Here is a 10,475-nt window from a genome sequence, read left to right on the forward strand (position 1 = left end):
CAGAAATACTGCAAATTCAGGCATGAAGTACACTCAGGGATTTTTCTCCCCACCTCTTCCCGCAACCCTGCCCTTTCCTAGCAGAAGAACAGGACGTGTTCTTTGTTTTTACTGTATCTCCAGGTTTCCATATATGTACAGTGAAGGAGTTGAATTAGATTAACCCTAAGGTCTCTTCCGTTTTAAACTCTAAAGCTTCTTCCCTTTAAAAACAGGGAAAGTTGTACGAGGTCACCAAGGGCTTTGTAAAGAACCATGATATGCTGCCACCTGTTGGTGATGCATTGAATTATTTTAAATTCTAAGCAAAGCTGAAGTTTAGTATTTATTAATAAATAGTATTCACTATGACCAAATAAATTTACATACATAATTACAGCAGAAATGCATTACAGTGCCAAGGGCAAGAAGTGTTTTCCCCAAAGGCAATAATAATAGTTGACATTTAAAGACCAGAGTCTTTCAGTACCAAACCCTACGTGAATTCTCCCACTTAATCCTCACAGCCACCCAGTTCTTTGATTATCCCCACTTTACAGATAAGGAAACTGATAGTCAGTGAGGCAATGACTTGCCCCAGGTCACATGGGTGGTAAGCAGCAGAGACAGAACCTGGTTCCCTAACAACGATGCCCTTAGCACTGTGTATTCTGTAGTGTTTTCTTGCTTCTGATTTGAAAATAAATTAACATCATTGTAAAAATTTCTTAAATTATAAAGAAAAAACTAAAATAATTTGAAATCCCACCACTAAAATAAAATCAGTGTTAACATTCTGTGCATATCTATCCAGTATTTTTAATGTTTATGTCATGTACACATTTGTACTTTTAAATATGGTTATAATTGTTGGTAAAAACCCAAGAGTTCCCTTTTTTTAATTCATTCATTTCTCCACTCATTCATTTCCCTGAATAAATTTAACAAATGCTTAATTTGTACAAAGTAGAGATACAATGGATGGGATTTTTTTTTTTAAAGACATTACACAAGCTTGTCCAACCTGCCTTATTTTGTTGTTGTTGCTGTGCTGTTTTGTTTTGGTTTAGGCTTTTAGCAGCCTGAACCATGGTTTTTTGTTTCTGTCTGTAGTGATAAGCAGAAAAGAGGAATGAGGAAGGGGCTTTACTGGCCCAACCGGAAGCGAAAACTAAGAACCCATGACTGTATTCTGTCCCTTGGCACTCCCGGATGAGATAAATAAATATTCTAAAGGAAAAATAGTTCCGGGAAAACGGGTAAGAAAGGAAGTTAGTTTGTACGGGGGGAACACAAAAGGCTTCCCTGAGGACGTGATGCTTGGAAAGATTTGGATGGTTCAGGTACCCCTTTCCCCCACCTCACAACTAACTTTCCAACCAATTCTTTTCTTCAAGGAAGGAAAGGCCTGCCCTCTTCATTCTCTTTCCAGTGCTCAGGTAGGCACAGAGATGGATCAGTTAGCCCTTGCCTAAGCAGATGAAAGAGTGGGAGTAAGACGCTATTCTTCTCGTATTGTGGGCACTACAGTACTTACCAGTGATTCTTTGGGGACCTTCTCTCTCTTGGCCTAAGGGAGAGGAAAACTTCTCACCCCAAACACTGCACCTTCACCTTCAACAGTAGGGGATCTAGGTGTCTAGCCTCAGGTGTTGGTGCTTGCCTACTGTAGGGGAGAACTAGCTCCTCCAATTTTCAACTGAGATCCTAGTGTCAATTCCTGAGCAACCGGAAAAGGGCCTTCAGCAATTGCACCACGGGTTCTCGGTTCGAACTAATTGATGATAGCCTAATCAGCCTCTCTTCTTCCAGTTTCTCCTCACTTAATCTATCCTATAGTGGGCTACAAAGTTGGTCTTCCCAAGAATAGTTAAAAATAATGCTATTAACTCAAAACTTTCGGCATATCCCTAAATAGTTTCAGTAACATTTTTATAAATAACTTGGATTTGCTGATACTTTTCCTTTGCTTTCTTTCCCAGTTCCATCCCCTCTCCCCATGTACACATCACTCAGCTTCTTTTTTTTTTTCACTCTAGGTTTAAAAAAATTTTTTGTTGTTGTTGTTTTGAAATGGAGTCTCACTCTGTCGCCCAGGCTGGAGGGCAGTGGCACAACCTCCACCTCCTGGTTTCAAGCGATTCTCCTACCTCAGCCTCCCGAGTAGTTGGGATTACAGGTGCCTGCCACCACACCCGGCTAATTTCTTTGTATTTTTAGTACAGACGGGGTTTCACCATGTTGGCCAGGCTGGTCTCGTACTCCTGACCTCAAGTGATCCACCCACCTTGGCCTCCCAAAGTGCTAGGATTACAGGCATGAGTCACCGCACCTGGCTACAATTTTTAAATTTTTGTGGGTACACAGTGGTGTATATATTTACAGGGTACATGTCATATTTTGATATAGGCATGCAATGTGAAATAATCACATCACAGAGAATGGGGTATCCATCCCTTCAAGCATTTATTCTTTGTGTTACAAACAATCCAACTACACTTTTTTAGCTATTTTTAAATGTACAATTATTACTGACTATAGTCTCCCTATTGTGCTATCAAATAATAGGTATTATTCATTCTATTTGCTTTCTGTACCATTAACCATCCCCACCTCCCTCACCCCAGCCCTCCATGACCCTTCCCACCCTCTGATAACCATCCTTCTACTCTCTATCTTCATGAGTTCAATTGTTTGATTTTTACATCCCACAAATAAACGAGAACATGCAATGTTTGTCTTTCTGTGCCTGGCTTATTTCACTTAACATAACGACCTCCAGTTCCATTCATGTTGTTGCAAACGACAAGGTCTCATTCTTTTTTATGGCAGAATAGTGCTCCATCGTGTATATGGACCACATCGTCTTCATCCATTCGTCTATTGATGGACACTTGGGTTGCTTCCAAATGCAGCTTTTTAATGATTATCAACTAACAGCCAGTCTTGTATCATTTATGCCCCTACTCTCTCTCTCTCTCTCTCTCCCCTACCCATAGATTATTTTTAGGCAAATCTCAGACATAATATTATTTAATCCATCAACATTACAGTAGGTAGTAAATTATAGGCACTCTTTAAAACATAGCCACAATATCACTGTCACACTAAAAAATAATAATTCCTTAGTATCATTAAATACCCAGTGAGTGTTCAAATTTCCCTTAGTGTCTTAAAAATTTTTTTAACAGTGATTTGTTCAAAATGCGATGCAAACGAGGTCCAAATTCATTTGGTTGACTCTCTCTCTTTTTTCATATCTCTCTCTTTTTTCTTTTTTTCTTTTACTTCCAGGGTACATGTGCAGGATGTACAGATTTGTTACATAGGTAAATGGAGAAAATTTTTGAAATCTCTTTCAATCTATAGATTCCCATTCCATTTCCTTGTTTTCCTTGAAGTTTATTTGTTGACTAAATGGGTCATTTTTCCCATAGAACTTCCACAGTTTGGATTTGTTGATTGCTTCCTTGTGCTGTTGTTTATTATGTTTCTCTGTCTCTGTAGTCTTACAATCTCTGGTAAGATCTGGAGCTTTGATCAGACCAGTCTGAAATTATCTTTCATAGGGAGAGGTGTGTACTTCCATCAGGAGGCATTTATTAATAATACCTGCTTGTCTTTTTCTGTGATGTTAGTGGTCACTGACAATCATCTATGGTTGGTACACCTATCATTTCATTAATGGTTTGCAGAATGATGATATTCTAATTTTATCAATCCTTCTTATGTTAGCCAGGATACTTCTATAAAGAGAAGCTTTTCTTTCATCAACTATTTGATTGTCCTCAGCTATAGTTCATATGAGAAAGGCAGGTCAAGTGCTTGATTCTTTCTCTTTATTTACTGTATTAGTCTGTTCTCATGCTGCCAATAACGACATACCCAAGACTGGGCAACTTATAAAGAAAAAGAGGTTTAATGGGCTCACAGTTCCACATGGCTGGGGAGGCCTCACAATCATGGCAGAAGGAGAAGGAGGAGCAAAGGTACATCTTACACGGCGGCAGGCAAGAGAGCACGTGCAGGGGAACTGCCCTTTATAAAACCATCAGATTTCATGAGACTTCTTCTCTATCATAAGAACAGCACGGGAAATACCCACCCCCATGATTCAATTACCTCCCACCAGGTCCCTCCCACAACACATGGGGATTATGGGAGCTAAAATTCAAGGTGAGATTTGGGTGGGGACACAGCCAAACTATATCATTTACTAATTTTCAGAAAGATTAGTTGGTTCTCTAGAGACCTCCAGAAATGACTGTGAGTTTTTGGGTTTGAATAACATTGCAGACTCATGGATTTAATGATATTTGATGTGTTTCACTTCACTGTAGTGGTCATTTTTAATGATGCTCAATTTTTTGTTTTGTTTTGTTTTTGTTTTTGGCCAGTGGAAGAGTCTTTGATCTGGCTCCTGAGTCATTTGACACGATTCTTACCAACTATGAAAAATTTTTCACCTCCTTGCTCTCTCAAGCAGTATCATATTAAAGTGTACACTTTCATCTACCTTGCTTTTCCACTTAATGGTATATTCTAGAAATCACTCCATGGTAGTATACAGAGATGTTCCTCATTCCTTTACACGGGTGCCTATGATTCTATTATGTGGAAACACCACCGTTTATTCAACTAGTCTCCTACTGAATATTTGGACTGTTTCCAGTCTTTTGCTATTACAAATAGTGCTGTAGTGATCAACCTTCTGTGTATGTTTTCTTCATATTTTTGCCAGTGAATCCTTGGGATATCTTCCTGGAAGTTAGGTTTCTGGGTCAAAGAGCATTTGCATATGTCATTTTTCTGTATAGTGCTAAGTTCTCCATGAGGCTTGTACTATTTTTGTATTCCTATCAGCAATGTGTAAAAGTGATGTTAACCGAAGCCTGGTAATGAAGTATATTTGTGAACTTTGGAGTTTTGCCAATCTGATAGGTGGAAAGTGAGAATTTATGATGAGCCAAGTTAAGTATATTTCCCAATGTCTTTGCATTTTTGTGTGTGTTAAATATATTCTCATTTAAAAATATAATTCTTGGTCTTTCTCTTTTCCATTTTTAGGAAAAAAATTCTTTTGAGATAGAGATTCGCTCTGTTGCCCAAGCTGGAGTGCAGTGGTATGATCTCAGCTCACGGCAATCTCCATCTTCTAGGTTCAAGTAATTCTCCTGCCTCAGCCTCCCGAGTAGACGGGCCTGACCCTTATGTCCTCTTACAAGACAGTAGCATGCGCCACCACACCCAGCTAATTTTTTAAATTTTTTATTTTCAGTAGAGATGGGGGTTCACCATGTTGGCCAGGCTGGTCTCCAACTCCTGACCTCAACTGATCCACTCACCTCAGCCTCCCAAAGTGTTGGGATTACAGGTATGAGCCACCACATCCAGCCTAGACATTCTTTATATGTTAAGAACATTAACCCTTTGTGATGTAAGTTGCCTGCAAAATGCATCTTATCGGTAGGCTCTAACCTTTTTTTTTTTTTTTTTTGGTGAGGTGGAGTCTCATTCTCTCCCAGGCTGGAGTGCAGTGGAGAGAACTTGGCTTACTACAACCTCTGCCTCCTGGGTTGAAGCAATTCTCCTGCCTTAGCCTCCCAAGTAGCTGGGATTACAGGTGCCAGCCACTATGCCTGGCTAATTTTTGTATTTTTAGTAGAGACAAGGTTTCACCATGTTGGTCAGGCTGGTCTTGAACTCCTGACCTCAGGTGATCCACCCACCTTGGCCTCCCAAAGTGCTAGGATTACAGGTGTAAGCCACTGCGCCCGGCCCTTATGTCCTCTTATAAGAGATTAGGACACAGACACAGGGGAAAGACCATGAGAAGACAAAGAGAAGGCAGCCATCCACAAACCAAGGAGAAAGGCATCAGAAGAAACCAACCCTGATGACACCTTGATTTCAAACTTGTAGCCTCCAAAATCATAAGAAAATGAATTTCTGTTGTTTAACTCAGCAGTCTCCAACCTTTTTGGCACCAAGGACCAGTTTGGAGGACAATTTTTCCATGGACTTGGGCGGGGGATGATTTCAGGATGAAACTCTTTAGTTCATTAGTCATTAGATTCTCTCATAAGGAGCATGCGTCCTAGATGCTTCGGATGTGCAGTTCACAGTATGATTTCCACTCCTATGGGAAACTAATGCTGCTGTTGATTTGACAGGAGGCAGAACTTAGGCAGTAATGCTCACTTGCTGCTCACCTCCCACTGTGTGTCCCCATTCCTAACAGGCCACAGGCTGGTACCAGTCCACCGCCTGGGGGTTGGGAATCCCTGGTTTAAGCCACCCAGTCTGTGATCGTTATGGTAAACTTAGCAAACTAATACACAACTTTTTGTCTTATCAGATTTATTAATCTTTTTCCTTTATTGCTTCTAGGTTTTTGGGAGTTTTTTTTTTTTTGGCTGTTTCGTTTGTTTGTCTGTTTGTTTGTTTTCAAGACACAATCTCACTCTGTTGCCCAGGCTGGAGTGCAGTGGCACAATATTGGCTCACTGTAGCCTCAACCTCCTGGCCTCAAGGGATCCTCCCACCTCAGCCTCCTAGTAGCTGGCACTACAGGCCCACATCACCACACCTGGATAATTTTTGTAATTTTTGTAGAGACAGGGTTTTACCATGTTGTCCAGGCTGGTCTCAAACTCCTGAGCTCAAGCAATCCTCCTGCCTCGGCCTCCCAAAGTGCTGGAATTATAGGTGCGAGCCACCACACCCAGCCACTTTTAGGTTTTGAGGAATAGTGAAGAAATGTCCTCCAACCCCAACAGACAAATTCACCTTTGTTTTCTTCTAGTATTTGCATAATTTCATTTTTCCCCAAGAAATTTTTAACTTTATAAAAGTTTTAAATTTACAGAAAAGTTGCAAAGATAGTACAGAGCATTTTTGTATACCCCTCACTCAGTTTACCCTATTGTTAACATTTTATATTGCTGAGGTACATTTGTGAAAACCAAGGAACCAACAACGATACCTGGCTCCTAACTAAGCTCTGCACTTTATTTGGATTTCACTAGGTTTTTCCTTTTCTCTCTCCTTCCTTCCTTCCTTCCTTCCTTCCTTCCTTCCTTCCTTCCTTCCTCTTCCTTTCTTTCTTTTTCTTTCTTTCTTTTCTTTCTTTTCCTTTTTTTCAGGGTCTCACTCTGTCCCCCAGGCTGGAGTGCAATGATGCGATCACTGCTCACTGCTGCAGCCTTGATCTCCTGGGTTCAAGTGATCCTCCCACCTCAGCCTCCCTAAGTAGCTAGGACTACAGGCATGCACCACCAAGCCCAGTTAATTAAAAAATATATATATATATTGGCTGGGCATGGTGGCTCATGCCTGTAATCCTAACACTTTGGGAGGCTGAGGCGGGTGGATCACCTAAGGTCAGGAGTTTGAGACCAGCCTGGCCAAAATGGTGAAACCTCATCTCTACTAAAAATACAAAAATTAGCTGGGTGTGGTGGTGCACACCTGTAGTCCCAGCTACCCGGGAGACTGAGGCAGGAGAATGGCTTGAATCCAGGAGGCAGAGGCTGCAGTGAGCCGAGATCACACCACTGCACTCCAGCCTGGATGACAGAGTGAGACTCTGTCTCAAAAAATAAATAAATAAAATAAAATTTTTTTGCAGAGACGGAATTTCACCATGCTCCCCAGGCTGGTTTCAAACTTCTGAGCTCAAGCGATTCCCGCCACCTTGGCATCTCAAAGGGTTAGGATTACAGGCATGAGCCACCATGCCCAGCCTCACTAGGCTTTTTCTGGTATCTCATCCAAGATACCACATTACATTTACTTGTCATGTCTCCTCAGTTGCCTCCAGGTTGTGACAGTTTCTCAGACCTTCCTTGTTTTCGATGGCCCTGACAAGTTATAGGAATACTGGCCATGAATTTTGTAGAATATCCCTCCATTGGCATTTGGTGTTTTTCTCACGTACAGACTAGGGTTACAGACTACTGAAAGACCACAGAGACAAAGTTTTATTCTCATCACAATCATATCAAGGGCACATGATCTCAACATGAGTTATCATTGATGATGTTAACTTTGATGATCTGGCTGAGGTAGAGTTTACCAGGTTTCTCCACCATAAAGTTACATTTTTCCTCCCCTTTTCGTACCCTGTGTTTGGAAGCCCAGAACACATTCAAGTGTGGGAAGGGAATTAAGCTCTATCTCCTTGAGGGAGAATTGTCTGTTTAAATTATTTGGCATTCTTCTTTATGGCATATTTGTCTCTTCTTTCGTATTTATTTATTCCTTTATTTATTGTAGATAGATGCATGGATAGGTATTTTATACTTTGAGGTCTATTCTAATACCATGTTATTTATTTTGTTGCTCAAATTCTTCCAGGTTTGGCTATTGGAAGCTCTTTTGTGTTGGCTCCTGTGTCTTTTTGACATGCCTCCATCCTTTTGCTCTGAGCATATCTTGATTTCCTGGGACTAAGAGATGTTTCAGGCTCATTTTGCATATTCCCTGCCCTCACCCTAAAATCAGCCACTTCTCCAAGCCCTAGATCCTTTTCTTGAAGACTGGACTTAGAAATAAGCACTGGATGCCATTTTTCACATTTTAATATTTGGTTCATTTGGAACTTATCCTGGTACATAGTGCAAAGAATGGATCTAATTTTATCTTTATTCATATGGCTAACCAATTATTCTAACAGCATTTATTAAGAAGTCCAGGCTGGACACAGTGGCTCATGTCTATAATCCTAGCACTTCGGTAGGCTGAGGCAGGAGGCTCACTTGAGGCCAGGAGTTCTATACTAACCTGGGCAACATAGTGAGACCCCATCTCTACAAAATTTTTTTTGAAAATTAGTTGGGTGTGGTGGTGCACATCTGTAGTCTCAGCTACTCAGGAGGTTGAGGCAGGGAAATCACTTGAGCCCGGGAGTTCAAGGCTGAAATGAACTATAATAGCACCACTGCACCCCTGGATGACAGAGGCAGTCACTATCTCCCCACAAAATTAAATATTGAAAAATCATAAAGTCTATTTTTCTCCCACCGCTTTGAGATGCCATCTTTATCATATACTAGATTTTCATATGCAGTTGCCTCTTTTTCTGGCTTTTCCATTCTGTTTCATTGGTTGATCTGTCTATTAATGTACAATTACCCTACTAGTTTGCTTATATATGATTTATAATATTTGTTTTAATATCTGATCAGATTAAACTTGTTACTGCTCTTCTTTTCTGGATTTTCCTATTTGTTCTTATTTGGTCTTTCATATGAACTTTATTATCAACCTGTCTAGTTCCAGCAAAAAGAATCTGATGGTAGTTTTATTGAGATTGTGATTATTTTATATGTTAATTTAAGGAGAAATGATATATTTATAACATTGAGTCTTCCTATACAAATTCATTGTATGTCTCTCTATTTGTCTTATGTCTTTCAAAAGTGTTTAGTATAGTTTTCTTCATACAGGAACATTCCGTGTTATTTATTCCCTATTCATTCATTTGTTCATGCATTCATTTATACTATGATAAATGGAATATTTTCCATCATACCTTCTATCTGTTGCTTGTGTATGCGAAGGCTATTGCTATCTGAAGTCTTACTGAATTATCTTCTTGTTTATGGTATCTCCTCAGCGGACTCTCTTTGGTTTCCTGGGGTTGTAAGTATTCATATTTGCAAATGGTATGACTCGTACTTCCTCCTTTCCAAGTTTTACATCTCTAATTTTGTCCTCTTGTTTTCTCGCATCCACAAATAACTTTTTTCAGCATGGTGGCATTCTTTGACTTATTTGTGATGATAGATTATTTTGATGATATCTATTGAGGAAATGCCCTCAAGAGATAAAAGGTTTAAGGTTTTTTTTTTTTTTTTTGCAACGTGTGTTTGTGCATGTGCATGTATTTTGACCATGTCAAGCATGTATCTATTTCTATTTTAATGGCTTTTAAAATCAAAAATAAGTGTCAAATTTTCTCAGATTTCTTTTCAGCATCTTGAAGATGATTATATGATTTTTTTTCTCCCTAACCTCTTTATTTTATTATTGAGTCTTCAAATGTAAATCCTACTTGCATTTCTAAAATAAGTGCTACTTGGTCATGATGTATTTTTTAATTGGCTACAGGATACTCTTTGATTCTATATTATTTGAGATTTTTTTCATTGATATTTATAATTAATATTAATCTGTACTTTTCACTTTGCCAGGTTTTGGTATTGTTATATGCACTTCATAAAAGCAGTTTGGAACTACCCAAAGTGAAATACAGATTCAATGCAGTCTCTATCAAAATACCAATGATATTGTTTACAGAAACAGGAAAAAATCCTGTAAAATTTATATGGAACAAAAGACTCCAAATAGCCAAAGCAATCCTGAGCAAAAAGAACAAACCTGGAGGTATCACACACTACCAGACTCCAAAATATACTACAAAGCCGTGGTTATCAAAACAGTAAAGTACTGGCATAATAACAAACACATAGACCAATGGAAAAGAATAGAGG

Source organism: Papio anubis, chromosome 9 (genome assembly GCF_008728515.1).
Source record: "Papio anubis isolate 15944 chromosome 9, Panubis1.0, whole genome shotgun sequence".
Taxonomy (NCBI): Eukaryota; Metazoa; Chordata; class Mammalia; order Primates; family Cercopithecidae; genus Papio; species Papio anubis.